Source organism: Scleropages formosus, chromosome 25 (genome assembly GCF_900964775.1).
Source record: "Scleropages formosus chromosome 25, fSclFor1.1, whole genome shotgun sequence".
Classification (NCBI taxonomy): Eukaryota; Metazoa; Chordata; class Actinopteri; order Osteoglossiformes; family Osteoglossidae; genus Scleropages; species Scleropages formosus.
In genome coordinates this window covers 663,780-688,485 of record NC_041830.1, presented here as the reverse complement: position 1 = coordinate 688,485, position 24,706 = coordinate 663,780, and the positions used below count along the sequence as shown (strand labels likewise).

Below are 24,706 nucleotides of genomic sequence, written 5' to 3'. Positions count from 1 at the left end.
ATCTGCATACTCCCTTGGAAGCTGCAGGGGCAGATCTGCATTAGGGCTCTCTATGGATGTGGAGTTACAAGACGTCTCCAGGTGTTCGGGACACTGCTGTCCCCAAGACAGCAGTTTCCCCTCCCTCCAAGAGATAACAGGGTCATGGGTGCATAACCATGGATATCCCAAAATAATGGGGTTATCAGGGGACTTAATCAGATAGAACCATATCTGTTCCTTATGGAGTGGCCCTACCTGCATAGTAACGGGCTCTGTGCGCTGCTCTACACGCCCCGACCCGATTGGAGCGCCATCAATAGCTTTAACAGCCAGGGGTTTGGGGCATCGGGCACAGGGCAAGCCCCAGGACGCGGCCATATCATGATCCATGAAATTCCCTGCAGCGCCACTGTCTACCATAGCTTTCATCTGCTGCTGCTGGAAACCCCAGGATACTGTAACTGGTAATGTCAACAGGGAGGTATGGAGAGATACATCACTCACCAGTAAGTCGGTCCGTTGGGATCCACGGGGTGGCCGCACTGGACAGGAAACCTGCACGTGATCCGCAGCTCCACAGTAAAAGCACAAGCGTTGCAGAAAACGGCGCCTCCTTTCCTCCTCTGTCAAACGCCCGTTACTGAGTCGTATTATTCCCTGTCTGACGCACGGTTCTTCGAGCCCTGCACAGCTGACAAGGTTGCGTGCTTGAGCCGGCTCATTGTCCACAGGGCTGTAGGGTACCTGCTGCCCTGGCGGCGTCGGGGTCCGGCTGGACCCGGAGTTGCTCCGGTAATCCGGCGAGAACTCCTGAGAGAGTGGTCTTGACAATCGGGGGCTGGATGTCTTCTCCACTGGAGACCAGGAACGCACCTGAAAACTCCTGGTGCTGGGGAAGAACTGTCTCTCTGTCTTTCTGTCTGGGCTAGGGGGTGACTCAGGAGAGTAGGGCCCTGGGAACAGAGAGGCTGGACTGGGGATTGAGTATTCTGTGTAATTCTGGTTCTCACCTCTGCTACCTTGCAAAGCCTCCTGGAAGGGAACGGACAGCTGCTCAGTAGCGCTGATCCCATTGGTCTGCACAGGGCTCGTGGGCTCCGCGCGAGGACCCGAGGAAGCATAAAGACGATCAAAAAGACATGTCCGCCAATCATCATGCGTTTGCGAACTGGTCGGATCGGCGCCCCGCCCACCGTGACTGAGGAGTCGTGTCAACTGCTCCAACTGATCTGTGAGGCGGCTAGCGGCGTTTGTGCAAACCAGGAGTCGTTCTTGGTTCGCCTCTGTCAGCTCCGCCAGCTCACGCCATTCCGCTGAAGTCATATTAGCAGGCGGATTCTTCTGTAGCGTCCGGACGGGAGTCCGACACGGACGCGCGTTGCTATTACGTCCAAACACAGACGAAATATATAATGACTTCCCGTGCAGTGTGAGGTTAGACGTGTACGGTGAGTATTGTAAGACACTCGGTGGAAGAGAAACAAGAAACACGAGACCAGGAAACACACACGGTGTTGGAACTACGGTGAACAGTGAAATGCTAATCTGTGAGTCTGACCGCAACCCTGAGACGTGACGAAATACCGGACAGGAACGATGGACCAGGACTGAAGAACAAGAGGCAGGAAGTGACGGGACGGGCACTCGGGACTGGAACATGCACACCTAGGAAACAAACTGAGGGAACAAGAGACTACCAATCGCCAACGAAGCACAAGAGAACTGCTGATTAAGAATCCACGACTAGTTCTGCTCCGCTGGCTCCTTTTATACCTCCATGTCCTACGAGACTGTGAGGTGATAGGTAAGCGTTAGCTAGCGGCACTGAGTGGCGCCGCCTCTGACCAGGAGGGGCAGTGACCCCGTGGGATGTGACAATTACACTGGGAGTTCTATGCTTACTTTGGAGCTACAAGTGAGTGCACATTGCAGAATCATTGCACAAACGTTACTGAGTGCAATAATAAAACTGCAGTCAGTGCTGGGGGTGCTTTAAATCAAATGTCTTCAACATTTATAAGACGAAACCCAGTGAACATGTCTGGGGATGTGCACAGGGCACACACTATCAGTAGATGGTCTTGACTGAGCTAAATCTCAAGCACCACACGCTCAAAAAAGGCTGAACCCTCCCCTGAGGCTCTTTTCCCAGCATTACCTTCTCTAATAAATGGAATCTGTGAAGTTTCAAATCTATATGTAGCACATTTTTAACATTTAAACAATGGTATGTTAACAACTGCTAATAATGTAAATGTGCAAACCACGTACATAAATATGTATGCTAACCTGTTCCAATTCCTGTAAGACAATAAGCAGTCCTCTTCTGGAAATGGGAGAAAAAGCATAATAAAAAAGACTGCGTGACCTTTTGAGTGTGAGTGTGGGAGACATCTGATCTGGAAGACATCATCATTTTGTTTTTATTCACATCGCACAAGGCCAAACAGCTAATATGATCTATGGTCAACATATTTGGTTACATAGTTCAAAATTCTGATGTCTTCTCATGGTTTATCATTCACAGCAGGTGGTTACATTGACCACCATCAATGCTTTGTGATGACATGAGATGAGAAGGTTGTTCTTTCCAAAGGTAAACCTGGATTTTTTTTTACTGGGAAGAAACAATTTTAGATGGGAGAGATTTCAGAGATTTGTACAATTGATACAGGAGAAAATGTCCCTTTTCTCTGCATCACAGTCCACTCACAACAGTTCAGGCAAATAACTTGCTCATAGTGTTCCAGAGACCATGGGAAAGGGTTCAGTTTAGCCAAAACTACTTCCCATGTCAATCCATGCTACTCACCAAAGAGCTGCATCTGAAATACTCAGAGGACATAAATTCCAAGTGACTGATCTTCTAACTCTTTGTCCAAACAGCGCAACTCAGTGACATTTATACAATCAGCGTAAATATTTTTATAATCCCTTTTAATTTACTAAGCAATAAGCTAAAATTAGACTATAGCAGCAGAGTATGACTATAAGCAACTCACTGTTAAAATGTGGTGCACCCTAAACTTTCCACATAATAAACAGGTGGCACAGTGGCACAGCGGCATAGTGAGTAGTGCTACTGTCTCACTACGCCTAGAAGATGCAAGAAGACGTGGGTTCGATCCCTCTTTAGTCTGTGTGGAGTTTGAATGTTCTCTATGTGGTACTGACATTGAGCCGCTCTCTGCTCAGAAGCAGGGTACAGTACCACGATACTGCATTTGGCTTGGGAACAATGGGATTAATAGTGCTGTATCAGCCGCGCACGACCCAAAGCCCGTGACGACATCAAAGTAGCTTCACTCTCTACTCTTTCTCGAGGACAACAGGGACGTGCGGCCGCGCGACCCACAAAGCACGCGAGAGCGGCTCGCTCATGTCGTAACTGCACTACTTATTTGTCTATTTATGATCAAGTTTTATGTTGTAATTTAGAAGTATTTCATGTGTTTTGAAGGAAGCATGTATTATGATGATGACTTCAGTTGAGCTGCTACTGGGGGACAGCCCTTTTGGGTATGTTGGTGTGGGGAAGACACGGGGCAGTTATATTTTTTGGAAGCCAGAAAGGGATTGTTATGGGAAAGACTTTGTCTTGACAATGTGATTAACAGTTGCTTAGACTAGTAACTTTGTTGACAAACTGTAGGAAAATGGTGTTGGGTTTGTTGGATTGGGGATTTTAATGTATTGTTTTGGTTGTGTATTACTGATAACTTTACCAAAAGTTTAATTAAAAAAACTACACTAGTGCACATGTAATTTCAGAATAGCGTTATTCACCTTTCGGCATCGGATGCTGTCTGTGAGCAAAGAGTCAAGCATTTTCTACGTAGGAACAAGCAGGCAGAAAAGTAACCTCGGCACAAAGCATGGTAACAGGAACAAAGGCAACAAGATACAGTAACTATGGTAATGTGGGGTAGTCAAAACAAGTGGAACAAAGCCTTCTTAATAAAAAAATGAAAAGCCCATTTTTTTGTTTTTGCAATTTAATACCACTATAATTGGGAGAAAAAATATAAATGAAGTAATTTAATAGTGAAGTATTTGTAACCCTAAAAAAAAAAAATTACAATCTTTCTCTGTGTTGGTTCATTTCTCAATGCCATGGCATAGCCTAGGTTCAGGTGGTAGTAAATGAAACTTTGTCATGGTCGGGTCCTGAAGGAAGCGGCGGACCCAAGTGCAGAGCGGTAATCGTGGTGTCTTCGGGGAAATTCAAGAGAGGAGGTCAAAGAACAGGCAAAGGGTCTTCGAGGTGCGAACGTCGTAACAGGGAGGATCCAAAAGGCGAGGTCAGTACACAGGCAAGAGGTCGATGATCAGAAAAGAGGCAGGAGATCGGGGGAACAAGGGACGGGTTCGGGGAAGGCGTTCGGGAACAGGAAATAGCTAGAGAAGGCCGCTAACGAGGAGGCAAATCAAGGTTCCGCATCAGCTGGTGGTCTGACGCAGCCTTTTATGCTGTAGTCTGCGTTGCGTCCCAGGTGTTCCGTGTCGGCCCGGAGGTGTGGGCGTGGCAAATTTAAATAAACCTTAACGCTTAATGATGTTTTTTATTTTTCAAAGATATGTTTTTTTAATTATGCTTTTTTATAATTGTACAAATAATTTTATGTTGTAAAACAACGTCGAGCTATAAATTTATAATAATGCAAGTATTATGTTGTGCTACAATACAACTTATAATGCCTTCCTTATTGCGGTCTCATTATGATTATATAATAAGTATAATATTTTACAACTCAAAGAAGTGTTATCAGAAGAAAAAAATTGTTAATTATTTGTCCTGCGGGGATTTTGTCCTACACGCTAACGTAGCAGCAGGGCACCACGTGGAGCGGTGAAGCATGCATCTTTATATTTGTCTCATTCGGTTACTTTAAACGTGTGAGGAAAAAAAGTTCAAAATCGGTGGTTTAACAACTGTTCGGATGTTGTTGGGCTCCTCCAAGCTTCTGTCCTCCGCTTTTTTCTGTGCTCCACTCCACTCCATCCATCGCGGCTCGCCCTCTTCTTCTTCCTCTTCCAATTTTTCCGTCACCACCCTCTTTTCAACAGGATCCGATCTTCTCGTCATATGTCCAGTCTCATTACTCGTCTCGTGCTCCCACTCACAGTTCTGGCTCCGCAATTTTTAATTTTTTAATTTAGCTGACGCTTTTCTCCAAACAAGCGATTTACAGTGTTAAACTACCTACTGATATTTACCCCAATATTTATTTATTTACAGCAGTGTAATATTACTGGAGCACTTGTTTGGGTAAGTACCCTGCAGGGGTACTACAGCTGGAGGTGGGATTCGAACCTGTGACATTTCATTTGGGTCCAAATGCAGCAGTTCTAAACACTACTAAACCACCAGCAGTCTTTTCTGTACAATTTTAAAATCCAACTTTCACATCCACACAGGTAGTGTGAAAGCGACATTTAAATGCTGGGGACCAATGAGATGCGACCAAACTCTTCTCCCCACGCCCACGGTGCTGTATTGTAATTCCGAGAGCGGAGTCCTGCGGTGAGTGATGCCCTAGTGGTGCATGCGCAGTGTGAGCCGCCGCTATTACCTTCACGCGTGCATCAGCGCGCCGTCACGCGCATCTTGCGGCAGAACAGAGCCAAAGGACAAGAAGGAAACGTCGTTTGGACACGTTAAGGGTGAGTGGGGTACTGGGTGGACTGCTGCAGTGCAGCGAAACTAGGGACAGAGAGGTGCGCTGCTGCATCCTTGCTCACCCCACTTCTTTTAAGTTTATTCTCTCGTTCTCTTTTCTCTGTTTCCGTGCCGGGTACTTTACTTTGTTTGTTAGTGTACAGTGTTTGCGGAGAGGGCCGTTCAGCGGGAACATCTGACGCGGCAATTTCCCAGCAGCCCGCTCGTTCGCTATCTTCTTATCCGCCTTCTCGGTACGTTTCCGCCTGACTGCGTGTTCACGCTATCCACGGCTCTCGGCGCGACGCGCATCCATGTAGGGGAAGTACGACGAGTGTGACGGCAGCGCGAGACAATGCGGACGCCAGTCCCCCTAGCAACTGCCCTCGCGTTTCTCGGGAAGGTCGTGGCGCGAGTTCGCTGATGAGCTGCACGTGCGGTCTGTCGCGATCCCTCCGCTTCCGACTCGGTCGCGCCAAATCGTGCCTCCAGTGCTTGACTTGCGGCTGCCTTCTCACAAAGTTTCTGGGCGCGACGACCGGTCTGCCTCACTTAACTGTAACAGTTTTTTCGGTTCGTTTTGTTAAATATTAAAGTTAATTTAACCCACTTGTGTTAGTTGAAGTGGACGCGGGAGTGGCCGTTTGTCACTTAAGGCAAGCCTTAGAGCCTTCGCCAACGAAGTGCGTCAAGTTTGTGTTCGTGGCCAGCAGGAGCTCTTCATTCGTAGCCCCCCGCATGCACCCCGTTTGGGTTTGTCGGCGCTTCCAGTGGTTCATCATGTAGCTGTCCTGTGCTTCGCGCGTCTCTCATCTAGCTTACTATAAGCTGTAGCAGGGCCGTCTATCTGACTGCATCCACTTAGCCCCCTCAGGAGGCATGCTGTGGTGGCAGTGGGGTTTGGACTCAGCTCACCTTGTGGTAGTGAGTGCACCCTGCCTACTACCAGTGTACACATTCTTCATGTTGCTTTACTATACATGGTACCATGGCATGGGGGTGGGGTAGCAGATAGGGTAGGGTTTGGAGCTGCTGCCTTTTTGAACCTGAAAAACCTGGGTTTGAATCCCGCTTCCTGCTCTCTAGCACCCTTGATGAAGGTATCCAGCTGTATGGTTATCTAGCTGTAAGTAGATTAATGTAAGTCGTCTTGGAGAAAAGTGTGAGGTAAATGTAAGTGCAGCACTCTGCTGTCCAGGAAGATGTGGTGAAGATGTCTCCTCTTGTTCGTGTGCTCTGTTGCTCACCAGCAGTACAGTGTGTGTCGATGGGCTCACCAGTACCTTTGGAATTCAAGGCACAGCAGTAGGTATTATGCTGCTCACTTGCATGATAAAGGGTGCTGACCTTCAGCACAGTCTGGCCTGTGTGTGTGTGCTCTTATACAGGACACACTACATTAGAGTGGCAAGGACTGCTCTATGTATGTGTGTGGGTCACATGGCCAAATGAGCTCACTAAGCTTCTGTTGGGTCAGGTGGACAGTGCTGGTCTGCCCATCTGATCTTTGTCCTGATCCTGTGTGACAACCCATCTTGCTGGAGATTCTTATCTTTACTGCTTATCAAGCTCTTCTGAAGTCATTTGGAAATGTTTCTGTGTGTGTGTGTGTTTGAGATGTGACAGCATTCATAGCTGTGGGTTGTTAATACACAGGGTCCCTCGGTGCTACATTTCACTCACTGTGTCATGGGATGAGAGGGTGTGTTCAGCAGGACTGCTTGGTAGCCCTGTTGTGCAGAGGTATCCCCCCCTCCCCCACACACACAGCTGTCTGGAAGGATGAATTCTGAAAGAGATGGACATGTCTGAAATACTTACCGCTCTGTGCACTTTCTGATACTTTCTGTTCAAAGTTTTAGTTTCCATTAAGCTTGTGGTGTAAAAACATCACAATGTTTTGTACCTTTACTTTCAGTTGACCCCCACATGACCATCCTAGTGTCCAGTCATTCAACTGAGACATTCCAGTGTATCATACACAGTACTGATTGGAAGTCACCCTGTATGGGTGGTAATCATTGTATAATTTGTGTTAAAATGACAAAATGGTGGTAACTTATGCACCTGATTCTACTTACCTACTTGGTGTAACCAGTGTAACTTGCAGTTCACTTTTTTGTACCTACACTACTACAGAGTTTTTACTACACACGATTTTGTCCAAAGCAACATATGGAATTTGTAATTACACCTATTATGCCAGCTGAGGAAAAATTGCTTCTCATTAACTATTTTGTGATAAAACTAAGGGACATTCGGCTTACGTACTGTCAAGCAGCACTGTACGTGACGAACAATTTTAAATGTTTGTTGAAACAATATGACAAAATAGATGTTGGAAAACAGTATGGCTTTTATGACCTTATAAGTTCTAGTTCATAATTTCAAGTTTTATGCAAGTAAATCACTTTTTTTGAAATGAAAGTTTTCCCCTCTTTAATTTTGAAATATTAAACTTTTACAAAATATTGCTGTGATGCAGTGAAGAGCTGTGTGTAATGTTGGTGTCTTTAGTTCCTGTGGAGATGGTCATCTTCCATCTCTGCTGAACCTGTGAGGTCATTCGGAACACATAGTGCCCTGTGTGCGGTCTTCTCTCACTGCTGGCCTGTGACAGTGGTGTGGACGTGTGGTGCCAAAGACACAGATGTGCTGGGGGAGGGTATTAATCAGGCCCCAGAGGTGCAGCAAGTTGTTGGAGAGGCCCGGTGCCAGCTGGACACAGCCCAGCAGAGCTGGCGCCCTCTGGTGCAAGGCTTAGTTTCCTGCTTAGGTGTGCTGCTAAGTATTTAATGTCATTAAAACTGACTGGGAGGGGAACAGTCACTGATTCAATTCAATTTATTTTTAAAGAGCACTCTTCTCATGCAGTGATACAGAGCGCTTTAACGCAGACCTAAGGCAAGAAAAACAAATACATCAGATAAGAAACAAAGAAAACAGTTGACTAATTACCATAATATAGTACTTTTATAGAGATAAGTATGCCTGCTGGCCACAGAGGAAAGGAACAAAAACTCCGAATTGAAAGTTGAGGGAGGTCCTCAACCTCTGGGGGTTCAAGGGCCAGTGATTGCCCACTCCTTCTGGGCATTCTACTTTAAATAACAATTCTAAGCCAGTTAACAAGTAATAATGATATTGTTGCTATATGGTATCTTGAATCCCCAGCTCAGCATGGAACGTCTCGTCCATCATAGTAGTTGGTCATCATCTTCAGTGAGCATGGGATTCGTCTGTCACCACAGGCCGGTCTTCTCAACTCTTATGTAGCGAGGCAGTTCTCAACAAGAACGAACAAGGTTAGTACTTTGTAACTTAAGTCAATTTAATGTGCATATATATATATATATATATATATATATATATATATATATATATATATATATAAGGCGGTAAAAACAACCAAGGCAAGTGGAATTACATTTTGAGGTGGAATGCCTGAGTGAACATGTAAGTCTTTAGTCTGGATTTGAAAACAGAAACGGACAGGGCATTTCTGACAGTAACTGGCAAAGTATTCCACAGTTGAGGTGCTCTATAACTAAAGGCGCGACCTCCTACTGAGTTCTTATTGATCGCAGATACTTTAAGGTAACCTGCATTCAACAAACGAAGATATCGTCCAGGGATATAAGAATCAATAATCTCAAAAAGGTAAGCAGGAGCAATACCATGTACTGCCTTATAGGTCAAAAGAAGGATTTTAAAATCAACTATAAATGCGACCGGGAGCCAATATAACGATTTAAGTACTGGTGTTATATGGTCGTGCTTCTAGTTCTAGTGACAATTCTCGCTGCAGCATTTTGTACCAACTGTAGCCTGGATACAGTCTGGCATGGACAAACCAACAATAAAGCATTACAATTGTCCAGCCTGCTTGAAACAAAATCATGAACCAGTTTCTCAGCATCCCGTCTGCATAGGAATCGTCGTTATTTAGCTGCTGCTTAAATGAAGGAAGCATGGTTTAGTCAAAGCATTTACATGAGATACAAATGACAGCTTCCCATCCAACAGGACACCCAAATCCTGGCTACAGCACTACCTGATTGTGCTTTGCAGTTATGTTACACTCGCAGCGGTTGGTCAGTTTTCTGTGGGATCTGCTACTTTTTGGATCAGTCTGCCTCTGACGCACACCTGCTTCTCGCATTGTGCTGGACTTGGGGAAATCTGTATGTGTTGTGTGATACTTAAACCCATTTCTACAAGCAACGTATTGATGGCATGATCCCTGTTAGTTGTCTGCAATCCATATTACCTTAATTTTACGCTGGTATTGTAGTGACTTGTTTCTACATTGATGTGTATATCCCAGTGCCCAAATGCCACCTGATCCCCAGTGGTGCTTTACGTGAACTGTTCCTTTACAGCACTCACTTCACAGAAGACAGCTGCTTTCCTTAGTACTGGATGGGCTTTTTGTGTCTATCGGTTGGCCTTTGCTTGCGAGTGACAGGTTTTGGCGTTCAAAGCTCTGAAGTGTCGGTTGATCGAGCTACTCTTTGTGCACCAGTGCTTCTTATGTTACCGCTTCACACAGGATCCCATTTGCTGTGCGTTTGGATCTTATCCAGACAGCCTTGCAGTGAGACCCCCAGGCGCCACAGACAAAAAACATTGTGTTGGTCACCTGGAAATGCTGTGCCCTGAGCTGAACCTGCTGTGAAAGGTGAGGCCCAAGCAGTGTAGTTCCCACTGGGTTGCCCTGCTCCATGGTAAAATGCACCTTGACTGGTGCAGACTTATGTGAACCCTGTAAAGATCTGTTTGTCTTGTATTCCCCTCCCTGCCGGCCATGCTAGACATGAGGACAAAGGGCTTTGTAAACCCTCCCTCCCCCACATCTCTGGGTATGTGGAAGGTGGTTGAAGAATAAAGAACATGGGGTGGGAGTTCACAGAAACTTGTGAGAACAGCTCTGAGCTGTAAACTGGCCTGAAGTTTTGATGTTCCTAACACTAACTGACTCTGACAAGTTTAGGACTGTGTATTGCTAGTTCAGTGGATCAGTGCCCAAGTCCAAATGACAAGTCCTTATGGTGCTACAAGCTTGCAGAATACATAGGAAAGTGATCACCTCCACAGAGCTCAGCTCTCCACCTTATTACAATACTATGTGTGCATGGTGCTGTTAGTTGCCACCTCCAGACATTGAAGAGCTGGCCTGTCTATTGAGCTGTCTACTTTCGAGGCCTACGTAAGAGGATGTCAGATGCTGAATGTGTTGATGCAGCCCACAGTACTAACAGGTGTGTCCCGCTACAGAGTATGGTGCTTGTTGGGAAATGTTGATTGGGAGAATAAATCAGTATGAAACGCACACAAAGTGCTTGCTGATGCCTTGCTTGGAGGTCCTTCCTACTCCTGATGTAAGGAGTGCCGAAGGAATGGCCCAGAATGGTCACGGCTGCTTGAGGATGGTTTGTGAGGCACCTCTCACTCTCTCATGGGGACACTGCCTAGCTCATTGTCTCGCAGACACACGTAAAAATGTGGGCTGGCTTGTGGTGTGTTCTGGGAAAACAGACATGTTTGGAGAGCTGTTTCTCTACACAGGTGTAGCTGGTGCACCTGGCCCAGTCAAATGGGCTCGTGGTGAAACCACTTAATGCTTGATTTGCAACTGCAAATGTGGTTGTAGAATGGTAGGTAGCAGTTCTGTAGGTCACTCTGTCTCCGTTTGTATAGCGCTCAAGTGCAGAATTGTGAGGCCCTCGCTGCAGTGTCATTGTGGTCCAGCACTTGTTGAAGTGTGTGACACCCACCCCCACACCTGGTGGTACATGTGGCGTGGTGAGGTGCAGTTCTGCCTGAGTTTCTACAGAGCAACCCCTGCTGGTGAACATGGTGACTTTCCTATAGGTGACCGTATGCAGCAAGTGAGGTGTCCCACCAGTGGCAGATTTCCACCACAAACGCTGAACTGAAATGCTGCTTTCATTCACACACTCTCCTGTGTAGTTGCCTCAGTGCAGTGTCTGCTTTTCACCTTTCTTGACACCCAGTTCAGTTTATTTTTATAGAGCGCTCTTCTCACGCAGTGACACATGCATAAGGCAAGAAAAATGCGTACATCAGATAAAGAAATAAAGAAGATGGTTGACTCATAATGCTTTTATAGAGCTATTAGTATGCCTACTGGCCACAGAGGAAAGGAACAAAAACTCCCAACTGAAAACTGAGGAAGAAAAGAAGGGGGAAAAAAAGGAAAAAAAACCTCTGGGGCTCCAAGGGGGCTAGTCGCTTCCCATCCCTCCTGGGCATTCTAGATTAAGTAACAATTCTAAGCCACACGCATACACTGGCTGAAGCAGCTTGTCCCGAGCGGGATCGCGGCAAGCCTAACACGGTGCAAGGTTGGAGGGGGGACATCCAGGACGGGACGCTGGTCCGTCACAAGGCGCCTCAAGCGGGACTTGAACCCCAGACCCACCAGAGACCGGGACCTAGCCAAACCTGCTGCGCCACCACCAGTTTACAAGTAATAATTTTTCTCAGTTTTCTAGACCCCTCGCATCCAGGCCACTTCCTCTTCGAACCCTTGCCATCTGGCCGGCGCTACAGAGCACTGAGCACCAGGACAGCCAGGCATAAGAAAAGTTTCTTTCCTCAGGCCATCTACCTCATGAACACCTAAATCTCTCCCCTAGAGAGTAAACTGTGCAATACATAATGTTATTTATATTTATATTTATAACTATTTATCACATATCTCTTACTCACACTCCCTTGCATTTGTATCTAGTGACTATTTTTGTATATTGGGTACTTTATATTTTTAAATATTTTTTTATCCCTTGCTCACATACTCTTCTCACCTGTCTTGTGACTGTCATTCTGTCTGTGCTGTGGTAGTTCCTGTCACCAAGACAAATTCCTTGTATGTGCGAACATACTTGGCAATAAAGCTCATTCTGATTCTGATAATGATGATACTGTTGCTGTATGGTAGCTTGAGTTCCCAGCTTAGCATGGTATGTCTCGTCTATCATGGCAATTGGTCATCTTCAGTTGGCATGGGGATGCGTCTGTGACCGCCGGCCGGCTGGCCTTCTCAGGTCTTAAGTAGAGAGACAATGCTCAACAAGAAGAAACGGTTAGTAAATTTAATTTGCTTTGGTATAGAGGTGGAAAAACACAGCCAAGTGGAATTAAATTTCAAGGTGGAATGCCTGAGTAAACATGTAATCTTTAGTCTGGATTTAAAAACTGAGACAGGATATTCCTGACAGTAACTGGTAGACTATTCCACAGTTTAGGTGCTCTGTAACTAAAGGCACAACCTCTTACTGAGGTCTTATTGACCACAGGTACTTTAAGGTAGCCTGCATCCAGTGAATGAAAACATCGTCCTGGGGTATGAGAATCAATCTCACAAAGGTAAGTGGGAGCGATGCCATGTACTGCCTTATAGGTAAAAAGTAGGATTTTATAATCAACTCTAAATGTGACCAGGAGCCAATACAGTGATTTAAATACTGGTGTTATATGGTCAGACTTCCTAGTTTTAGTGACAGTTCTCACAGAAGCATTTTGTCCTGACTGTAGCCTAGATACAGTCTGGTATGGACAACCCAATAATAAAGCATTACAATAGTCCAGCCTGCTTGAGACAAAAGCATGAACCAGTTTCTCAACACACCGTAATTTAGCTATGTTAACTGAAGGAAGCATGTCTTAAAGTATTTGATACAGATGACAGCTTTCTATCCAACAGGACACCCAAATCCTTGACACAATCAGTATGCTGGAACCTAATACCATTTGTGGTAAAGACTGGTGTGATTGTGTCGAGCTTTGACATCAGCACCCACCACAAGTACCTCTGTTTTACTGGCGTTTAGAGAAACTATGGATGAAGTGTTTTTTTTTTTTTTTTTTAATTATTTTTATTTATATTGTTAAAACAAATAGCTAAAGACACCATGTGATGGATCATCAAGCTTAAACAAAACACAACTGTGTCATCAGCATACAAATGGAAGTTCATTGTTTGCAAATGTCACCCAATGCTAACATACAGTGTGAGAACAGTAATGGACCCAACACAGAGCCCTGTGGCACACCATACTGAACTGTAGTTGAGAGGAGGGGATGCAGTCATCAGATTTCAGTACAAATTGTTCACAGTTAGCTAAATATGCTTTCTGTTGTGGGTTGCTCAGGAGGATGACATGTTTACAGCACAAATGCTCACTGGAGATGGAAATCCGCAAGTGGCTTTCGGGGAAAAGAGGTGGCTGTTGAGCTTTGCTGCGTCTCTGCTAGTGACTCTGTGTGTGATCATATGCTTTCTCACAAACTCCATGGCACTTATCTGTGCCATTCTGTAGCATTACAGCCTTTGCTCACTGGAGGATGAATGTGACAAGTACAGTCTTCATGCAGCTCCTCATGTCACTGCCTCCTTGGCCTTTGGAAACCATGCCTCCCTGCATATTGACAACTACCTCGTGATAATAGTTTTCGTTTTGAAGCGTGGCACTGCTTCTTCTCAGAACTCAAGCTGTGCACGTGCGATGGCTGGGCTACACTTGGAGGGGTTATTTCACATCTCCAGGACTCCACAGTCTGGGTCTCTGTTTTGAAAGCTGGATTGACCCATGTATAATTTCAAGCTACATCCAGTGACTTGTCTGTTTCACAGTGCCTTGTTCTGAAGTGTAAATGCATGGTTGAAACTGCAGTTCAGTTTGGTGTTACAACCATAACACCAGAACAGGTTCTAAGGTTACATAGTCTTACTGACATTGAGCTTAAGTCTTCAGTTTTGAAAGTCACTTAGTTTGTCAGAACTTGATGTTTTTTGCTACAGTTAATAAAGCAACATCGTCTGCGTAGATGAATTTCTTGGACACTTGTTGGTATATCTGCAGTGTATATGTTGAACAGCAGGGGAGCAGGAACTGATCCTTGAAACTCATTTTCCAGGACTTTTTACTTCCTGTCCTTACCTACTGTCATTGTGAAGCTTTGGTTGGTTGAGTGTGTTGACTAGTGTCTTGTTTGGAATTCTGAGTTTCCTAAGTAACACGGGGTCCTAAGGCGAGCTCAGGGAGGACAGAAACCTACCGTGCAGCAGAAGGGCAAAAGCTTGCTTGATCTTGATTTTCAGAATGAGTACAGACTATGAAAGCGGGGCCTCATGAACCGTCAGGTTTTTGGGTTCCAAGCAGGAGGTGTCAGTTACTACAGGGATAACTGGCTTGTGGCGGCCGGTTAGTTTTACTCTACTGATGTTTTGCTGCAATAGTAATCCTTGCCTTGGGACCCTGTCGTTACCTTACCAATGCCTTAGCAGACTACAGACTGAAAGTTACATGCAAAGGAAATGCTGTTCTCTCAATTTCCCAAAACATCTTGGAGTAACACTTGACAGAACACTTTTATACAAACACCATCTAGATAAACTGTCACAAACGCAAGGAACAACCTATTGAAGACTTGCTGGCCTCTCATGGGGGGCAAACTTCAAAGTGCTACAGATAACATCAATAGCACTCATACTCTGCAGCAAAGTACTGTGCACCAGTATGGGCTACAAGTGCCCATATTAAAGTAGACTGCTTTGAACACCACAATGAGAATTTTATTTGGCTGTATTTGCTCCATACCAACAAATTCCCTACCTATTGTAAGTGGTATACCTCCTCCTGATAACAGAAGAAATGCACAATGCATATCACTAGGAAAACACTCCATAAATGACAAAAGCTCATTGCTTTACAGTTATGTAACTGCTATTGCCTCTGGCCAACAAAAGCAACTCTGCCTGAAATCTCAAACCATTCCATCAATAAGTGATACAGCTACTTGACAGAAGCAATAGTTTCCACCCAGGCTTTTGGTGATTCGTTGCATGGCAAAAGCAATGGACAAAGACTGGCGACTCATGGCTATACAGATTTATCCCAGTGCCATCCTCTGAACTGCCTGGAAGCAAGTTACACTGACGCTGCTGGGAGCGCTTAAACGAATTACGCGCTGGGCACGGCCGATTCAGGGCACACGTGTACAAAATATGACTAGTAGACAGCCTTTAATGCGCATGTGAAGAGCAGCAACAAACTGCAAAACATTTGCTGGACCACTGCCCCATGTACACTCTCACACAGGTGACGAACATTGACAACAGATTCACTATTGCTATATGAAGCCAATTTTACAGGTTAAACCCTGCCCTATGTTGCTAAAGATTTTTTTTTGATCATATGATAAGGTTGTAAGGTTTGAAAATTTTTCATTTTTAAATTAAATTTCATTAAATTTTTATTACTACATTAAATTTTATTAAAGAAGGGGATAGCAGCTGTAGCAATCTATAGAACGCCTGTTTTTCTGCTGACGCACACTTTGTTTTTTTCTGTGAGGTGTAAAGTAAGAAAAGTGTCTGCTAGAAGAATATATGTAAATGGAAGATGACTGCTTTGGCCACAATCCCCCCCCCGAAAGACTTTGACAAATATCCCTTCTTATTTGTCTGTTTATTGAATTCTATTTTCAGGGCTGTACAGAAAATGAGATGGAACTGAAGAACAGAGGCAGAATAGCATAGGTCATGGAATGGTGGCATCCAGAGGTTCTCCTACAGATACTGCAATCTATAGATAATGTTGGGTTGTAGTGGGATTTGGTTTAACTTCTGCACATGAACTTCGGGACACCTCTGGAGGATCAGAAGTTCTGAGTCAGGATGATATTGCTTCAAAGAGTAGTCTCTATCAGTCAGCATTGACCATTTTTGTACGACTGGAGTGTTCTGCCCCCCCCCCCCCCCACCACCACCACCACCTGTGGTCAGTAAGTGTATTGGAACATCTCAGGGTTCAAAATTTGCTGTGTGTCCTGTAACCGTCACAAATGTCATACTGAAAAGGTGAAGTGACTGGAAGAATGCCTTTATGTCGTTCTACAGTATGAATGAAGGCTGTGCTCTCAGGGCACCTTCTGTATGTTGTCTGCTCCCTTGTTGGGTGGGAGTGATCAGCTGCTGCTTTCCATTGACTCCAAAGTAGACACGGGAGATTTTAGGGCAACACGCACAACAGGCGTCTGTCAGCAGGGCTCAGAGTCCAACACTGTGTTTGGACATCTGCTCTGGAAGAGAGCAGCCCTGGATGCTTTTGGGGACTAGCACTCCCTCTCTGTACTCATCTGAGGGTTGAAATCCCACCCAATAATTCCCCTACTCCAGTAAATGCCTCGTCTGTATGCATTTACCTTCTGTTTTGTATCTGTTAGCAGTTTGAGCTGTGTGGAATTAGATGTGTTGGAATAGAGCTAATAGGTTAGCAACGGTGTATCATCTTTGGTGTGCCATGTCAGAGCTGGCCACATGACCAGTCTGACCATGACATGAGTCTGCATTGACAGTGGACTAGCAGGTTGCATGGCCACTTGTGCGGTGGTTGGCTTTCGCTATGGACTGTTAACAGCGCCTGCAACGCACTCTTACCGACACAGGTCCTCAGCATCCTCGTGTTCCACAGCTTCTTGTCAGCACTGACCGTTGTCCCAGTTGGGTGTCATACTAAAGCTTTGCTCTTCACTCAAAGCGCTGACCCCATGTCAAGGCTGTTGCCTCAGCTGCATGCTCTTCTGTCTCTTCTTTGCTGCTCCCTGTGCTTTGCTTTAGAAACTCTCCTTTTCAGGTTATAGTAGCTGACTAGGGGAGTTGCTCTGCTTCCTCTCCAGAACATTCCATGGCCCTCTTTGCATTCCAGCAAAGGCTGCAGCTCAGCGATGTGACTTATTTTGGGTCTCCACGTGCTGCCAGGCATGCGTTCATTCTTAGTTGTGTGTGGCTCTTCACACCTCACTGTGTGCGCAGGCTGAAGGTCAGGCCGCAGTAGCATGCTTGTAGCACGTGTGTTGAAGTGCCTCTGAGCGAACGAAATGCGGAGTGTCACGGCTCCTTCTCTGGGTGGTTGCCGCTCTACTTGTCTTGCTGGAGTATTTGTGCTACAGCACCATAGTTTGAGGCATTGCCATTGTTCTAATGCAGTGTAGTTCAGATGGTACAGTTTTATAGTTTACTTTTTTCCACAGAAATTCTGCACTATGGATTGAGCTAAACAGTGCATTTCTCATACGCCTAGGTAGAGTTTCAAAGATAATTTGTTACAATGGCTGTCGCTGTGTTTAAGTTCTCCGTGTCTGGGAAGAGAGGCTTGCAGTCAAACCCGGTCTGTGCACAATTACAGCTAGTACTACAAGTAAGCAATGGAACACAGCAGTGTTGATTTCGGTGAAGCTTGAACTTTTTCCCCAGAGTCCCACTTTAATTGCACTGTAAGCTCTGCCTGTACTTGACTGCCTGTGTTGCTGCTCTGCTCCGCTCCTTTAGTTCCTCGCTATGACTTGCTGACTCATGGGATGCCAACAATTGCGCTTTATGACTTGGCTCCTGATGCCCTTGACATTACTGCATGCCAGCCTGGCTTAGAGGGGCACCTATGGCAACAGATGGGCCCAGCTGTGCTGTTCTAGCGATCCTCCTGAGCTCCTTCCTGCCGACAGCCATTAGGCTTTAAAGTGAGTGCTCTTGCTGTTGGACTAGAACCTTTACCTCATTTTGTCCCTGTGGTATTGTGCTGCCACAAGTACTTTCGTTTATTTGCACACTTTGTTTTCAGAGCCGTGATTGTAACTCGGGACTTTCACACACACACACACACACACACACACACACACACAATGTCGTGACAGAAGAGGAGCAAATGTCCAAGTTACGTACAAGCCGTAGTTACGAACCACTGACCCCATAAAGCCTATTATGTTAATTCAAGTTACATACAATGATTTGTAATAAGACAGATGCCACTTTGACGCGCAGCAAAACATTGCTCGTCTACAGCCGTTCATCGGCTCATGAGCCTGAGGTAGGATAAAGACTTCGTTCTTTTCAGTCGAACTGTCACACCCATGACCTGGCCCCAACTGTCCGCACCTGCCCAAAGTCAGAGTAACAGAGTCTAAAGAAGCCGCACCTGCACACCCTGGTTGCAGAATCTTATTTGAGAAACCTGTTTCTCCAGCGCTCTCAGGTAAACCCCCAACAGTCTACCCGTCCTTCCTTCGTCCAGTCTAAGTCCCTTGTTCCCTCTCCTGATGTCCTCGGTTCCCGACGCTTGCAGCGCCTCCTTGACTACATCGGCTTATCCCCAAGACCTATGTTTGTGCATCGACCAACCCGCACCTGTCCCTGACCCTTAATCTTGCTTACCCCCCCTTGTGTACCGACAAAGAGCCTGCAATTGGATCCACACACACCCCTACCTCAGTCTCTTGCCCACTCAATATGAGACGGGCCACGTTCCTGTTAAGTGTCTGGTGTGTTACTGTATTTGGTTTTAATTTTTTTTTTGGTTTTACCCTTCTAACCATGGCATAAATGTGGTGCAAGTAATGGTGATGCATCAAAAAAAGGAAAACAAGCACGATTGAAACTAAAGTGGAAATAAAACGATCGGGGAAAATGGTGAAATACCAACGAATATTGCAAAAGCGAACAATTTTTTGTTTTTATACCACCACACACATTCTCTCCTCCTCCTTTCTCTAGTATAAATATTACATTTGTCATGGACAAGAGAGGACATGGAGGAGGCTGGATCCAAGTGCAGGATTGTTTATTCAGAACCAAGGGATGACTTGTTCTCATGGCTAGTCGATTGGCAATCTGGACAGAGGCGAAGATCAGAAGCTGTGGTAGGAGGACAAGGTGGGTGGTCGTTTCTGGATATGGGAAAAGCAAGGCGACGTAGGTTGGAAAGCATGGATGGGATGGTTGTCTCAAATGATATTCTGTAAATGGGAAGAGGCTGAGCAGTGTTTTTATAGCCAAGTGCTCCGATTGGAGCCAGGTGCTGCTGGTTGAGGTGTGGGTGTGGTCGTGACTATTATTACATTCTCATCACTGTATTGTTATAGTAAAGATGTTTGTGTATCTGTGTTTCTTTAATGTTTTTAATGCGTCAAAAGGTACACGATATACTAAGACAAACGCTTGACAAACAGGTATGGTTCGTGTCTAACAGTCAGCTTGCGTAAAAAGACGGACTTAGGAATGGAACTCGTTCGTAATCCGGGGACTGCCTGTACTGCTCTATATACTGTACGTTCAAGATAGACAGGACAAGATGTTATACCCCGTGTATATTATAATGGCTGTACATAAAGACCCAGTTCATCCAACAGCATGAAGCCACAGAGGACAACCTCTAGCGTATCCACCATCTATCTCCATGACTTGAGACCAAGAAGCTTAACTACCTTCTCTAACCAATGAACCAAACCAACAAACCCACATGGTACCATTGTATATCATGTATATAGTGTATGAAGTATTATACATGCATAAAGACTGAGAGCGTGGTGTCTACTGAAATGAAATGTTGATAGGGAAAACGAAAGTAATTTTTAGGATGCATCCCGACCCACTTAAACAGGGACAAATTGCGGCGTAAAGATCACTTTCGTGTCCGATGCAAGGGAAGTCTCAAAAGTGTTGCCATGCCTTGTGATTACCTGTGAATGAGCTTGCAAATAAAAGGAGGCAACGCAAACCAATCTCAGAATTCCACCTCTACAGAGCTCTCCCATTGGCTGATGTTGTCATGAAAAGTCTGTACGTGGCAGTGTTTTGCGTGGATCTCTTGTGGCTGATCCCATTTCTTTTTCTGCAACTAATTTCTTACACAGGGAAATGAACATTCTCCATAGGATATCGGCTCCATTACACACAAGTGGCAACGAACCATCCAACGTGCATGAATTTCAGCGTATGGTCTGCTAAGACTGAATCTTCGCAGGCTTTACAGAAATAACCCTGCACTTGGAGCCCTCCCCACCCGGCGGAGCTAGTACAGGTTGATCGCAAGGACTTATCACTTACCAGCTTTCAATGCGCTCAACATGACACGTCTTATTTCGGTTGCAAGATACAGACCCGTTAACTGTATGCCACTGAAATTAACTTGACTTGTCTTTTTATTCTTTCAGTCAGTTAATTTGACTTGTTTTTCACTGTGCAGACCAACCATCGCTAGGGCTTGTTGTTTCCTCCCTGCAGCTAGAGAGACCCATTAACTAATTAGCAATTTATTTGAACGCCAGTTTCCTTTCTTGTTAGTCTTAACAGAAATCAGCAGTTTGACTTGTTTTTATTTTTGCAAATACAATATTATTACAAAACTACATGGGCACTTAAAATTTCACGCATCTGTCACGTTCAGTCCCAAACAATTTTGTGTGGATTGCAACTCTAACTGGCAAATTTGACACACAAACATGACAGACTACGTTAACACGCAAAGTACAATACATAACCAGATATGTCAACAACCTTCGCTTGAAACAGACTTTGTCCTACTGCCTGATGGAGGCACAGTCATCAGATTTCAGTACAAATTGTTCAGTTAGCCAAATGCAAGTTGAACCACTTCAGAACATTACCCCTTAGTTCAACCAGGTTTTCAAGCCATGGCAACACTTTCGAAAGTTCCCTTGCGTCGGACGCAAAAGTGATCTTTACTCCACACAATTTGTCCCCCGTTTAATTGTGTCGAGACGCATCCTAAAAGTTAAACTTTATCAGTTTCCGTGTCAACATTTCTCCATTGTGTTAAACAGATAGCATACATTTTCTGAACGTCTTAGCTTTTGCATTACACTAAAACATATTAATCGCTTGAAAATATTAACTACTTGAACGATTTTTCACACCACCTTCCCCTCTAGCTTGCTATGAAACATGGAATCCTCCTGAAAGCGCAGTTGTGAAGTGACTGTGTGCTTCTGTCTAAACCTTCAGCAGTACTTTGTTGCCAAAAGAGGAAGGAGTTTCTGTCCAGGCCTATTCTAGTCAGCGGTGGGGAAGCACTATGGCCAGTTCTTAGCCATCCCCACGTCTTGTGCCGCCCGGTCTGTTGGAGGTGTATAGCTTCTGCTCGACTTCGGTGTTCCCTAGATAATACACCAGGACTGGTTTCTAGGCCCAAGGTGAAATGGCAGTGTCACTGAAGAGCTACCTAATGAAGCAGCTCTTCTCTCCAAGGTCACTTTCTCATGGATGCCCTGTGTGCCAGGGCCTGAAACTCAGCCTCCAGTTGAGCAGGTCAAGGGTCATGGGTGTTGAAATTAGTGGAACATTATACAATAATACACAGGGAAAGATGTTCAACCCCTTGTGCCAAAATCAAGGGGGGCTAGACACAAACCAACCACACCGCAATATTCCATCCCTCCCAAAACCCCACCAAACGATTCCCTTCACAAGAACCAGCCCACATCATGGGCAAACACCATCCTCCTTACCAGGAGCCACCGTTTGCACTTCGTTGGGGTTGTCAAGTGGGCACCTTCCTTCGTTGATGTTTCATTGAATTGAGCCCACGACACCTCCAGAAGGCTCAACGGCGAGATCTGGCGTCCCAGACCCACCCCCCTCCATGCCCACAGTGCCATCCCAGCGACTCCACCCACAAAAAAAAAAAAGAAAGAAACCCACCCCAACCATCAACAACCAACCAATACACCACATCAGCATATGGAGGTGACAACAAAACTCAAACCATTGATGTTCACCTAGGTGAGTACTCCCCACTCAAGTGTGCTTCCCCCAAACACCCTGGTGCCTTCTCATCCACAACCACTGACTGGATCTTTCTGCTACCTCTGACAAGCCTTTAATGGCTGCTCTTAACAACTGACCCCTAAAACCAAACTCCAACAGTAGCGACGTGGTTGATTTTGCAACAAACCCTCTAGTACCGATCTCCACTGGTCTAATAACGCACTGCCAGCCTCGCTCCCTCACCTCACCAGCCAACTCGGTGTACTTCAATTTCTTCCTCTCAAAGGCATCTTCCAAGGGTATTGTTAATTCAATGAAGTACACTATCCGTGCATCCTCAGAGTACAGCACAATATCGGGTCTCAAGGCCGTGATCGCAATGCACTGCGGCATCTGCAGCTGTTTTCCCACGTCCGCTACCAACTTCCAGTCACGCACCTCCCCCCATTTAAAACTCGTATCACCACGACCACACACGTGACTTATAACACTCTCCCCCTCCCGCACAAAAGAAATAAGCTTATTTCTTCCATACTGCGGGAGTGAATTAACTTCAACCCGCTTGTTCTCCAACAAGCATGCCAAGGATCTTAACACTTCATTATGCCTCCAAGTATATCTTCCCTGAGATAAGCCAACCTTACATGTAGATAGAATGTGCCTCAAAGAGGCTACACCACCGCACAAGCTGCAAGTCAGCTCTGTACCTACCCAGCGATTTAAGATTCTGCGGAGTAGGGAGAACATCATAGGTGGCTCCGATGAGAAACTTAATACGACCGGCGTCCATCGCCCACAGATCACGCCAGCTGATCTTCCGCTTCTCCACATGCTCCCAAGCCAAACATCGCCCTTGCACACCATGTGACATCGCAGTTACCTGCCTTGTCTCCTCTTCGCGAATAAAACCAATCACCATCTTTCTCCTCTCCGGCAACTTAGCTTTACTCCACAGCTTCATTCGATCACCGGCACCGAGCCCCCCCCTACCTACCTGCACCTGACCGACCACATCTCTGTGCTCAAGCGCTGTCTGCGCTTGCGCAACAGCTTCCCCTGGATCCCACTTACGTCCTTTTTTTAAACTTACAGGAACCGATCTCACCACTGGGTCTCTTGAGCTTGACAGTGTTAATTCCAAACCAACCTTGGCACACTTGAATTCTTCCACGAGGCTAGTCAGTGGTAATTCCAAGACCCCCTTTCCATACAAAGCCACACTGCTCAAACAATGAGGAACCCCCAACCATCTCCTAATAGCTTTGCTCATAACCCTTTCCAGTCTTTCAACCTCTGACATACAGACCTCGTATATAGTTAGCGGCCATCTAATACGAGGCAATAAACCAAACTGAAGACACCAAACCTTCAGCTTCCCTGGCAAAAAAGATTTATCAATCCTATTAATTGCCTGTACAACATCCTCCCTTAATCTTTTGACCTGCTCCTTGTTGCTAAATGAAGAATCATACCAGCGACCCAGGCTCTTAATTGGCCTTTCAGCCACTGACGGAATCTTCTCCCCATCAATCTGGAAATTCTCCCGTGATAACTTTCCTTTAACTATCGACAAACTCCTACACTTACTAGGTTTAATTTTCAATCCGGCCTGTTTTAGATTTCCATTCAACTTCGTTAATAAGCAACGAGTACATGGGACAGTAGTAGTAAGCAGAGTCATATCATCCATATATGCTCTGATTGGTGGAAGGCGAGAACCATCCTTCAGCCTCATACCCCTAACCACCCATCTCGACGCCCTTATTAACACCTCTATAGCCATGGTAAAAGCCAGAGGCGAGATTGTGCATCCGGCCATTATACCAATCCCCAGCTGCTGCCAAGATGTGGAAGTTGTACAACAGTCAGCATTCATGTGTTTATTGCTTCTATTTCCATATAATTTATATTTACATTTATTCATTTAGCAGACACTTTTGTCCAAAGCAGCGTACATCTCAGCAAAAGTACAATTTATGCATTACATTGAGAGAAGGAGACATAGCTGCAGACATGAAAGTCTCAAGCAAACCTAGTTTGTTCCCTACCGCTTGCTGCACCGAGGTTAATCGTCTATAATACGATGTCAGAAGAGGACCACCTGTAGAAAATTGAAAATGGTTGGATCCCTCATCATAAGGCATAAGATCCTAGTCTTGATTCTCAGGTTTGTCACCCCCCCCAGCAGAACCCATAGTGTCATTCTGTTTAAAATTTGAGTGACATACCATGATTTGTAATAACAAACTGGTGCTACTTGTGACACGCATCAGAACATGGTTTGTCAGTTTGTAGTCTCGGGAGGGGCGCCTGAGCCGAGGTAGGACGAAGACTTCCTTCTTTTCAGTTGGACCAAATTGCTGTAAAGAGTGTCTTGTGTGTCATTGTATTTGGCTTTAATTTTTTTTTTTTTTTTCCCCGCTCCTAACTATGCCACCAAAGCGTTAATGTGATGCAAGTTATGGTGATGTTTCCAA

General features: G+C 45.4%; 1 protein-coding gene across 3 annotated transcripts in view; it reads left to right on the top strand.

The window, feature by feature from the left end:
• The window catches only part of LOC108928231 (monocarboxylate transporter 1-like), a 45,086-nt gene that overhangs the window by 3,865 nt on the left and 16,515 nt on the right, over positions 1–24,706 (top strand). The window contains exon 1 of one of the 3 annotated variants that reach the window (XM_018742078.2): positions 5,417–5,646. The exons of 1 other annotated variant lie outside the window; for it this stretch is intronic. The gene's annotated coding sequence lies outside the window, so the exon portion shown is untranslated. Of the gene's footprint in view, positions 1–5,416; positions 5,647–8,859; positions 8,947–24,706 lie in introns of those variants that run through there. One more of the 3 variants, XM_029249196.1, reaches the window with a different exon arrangement.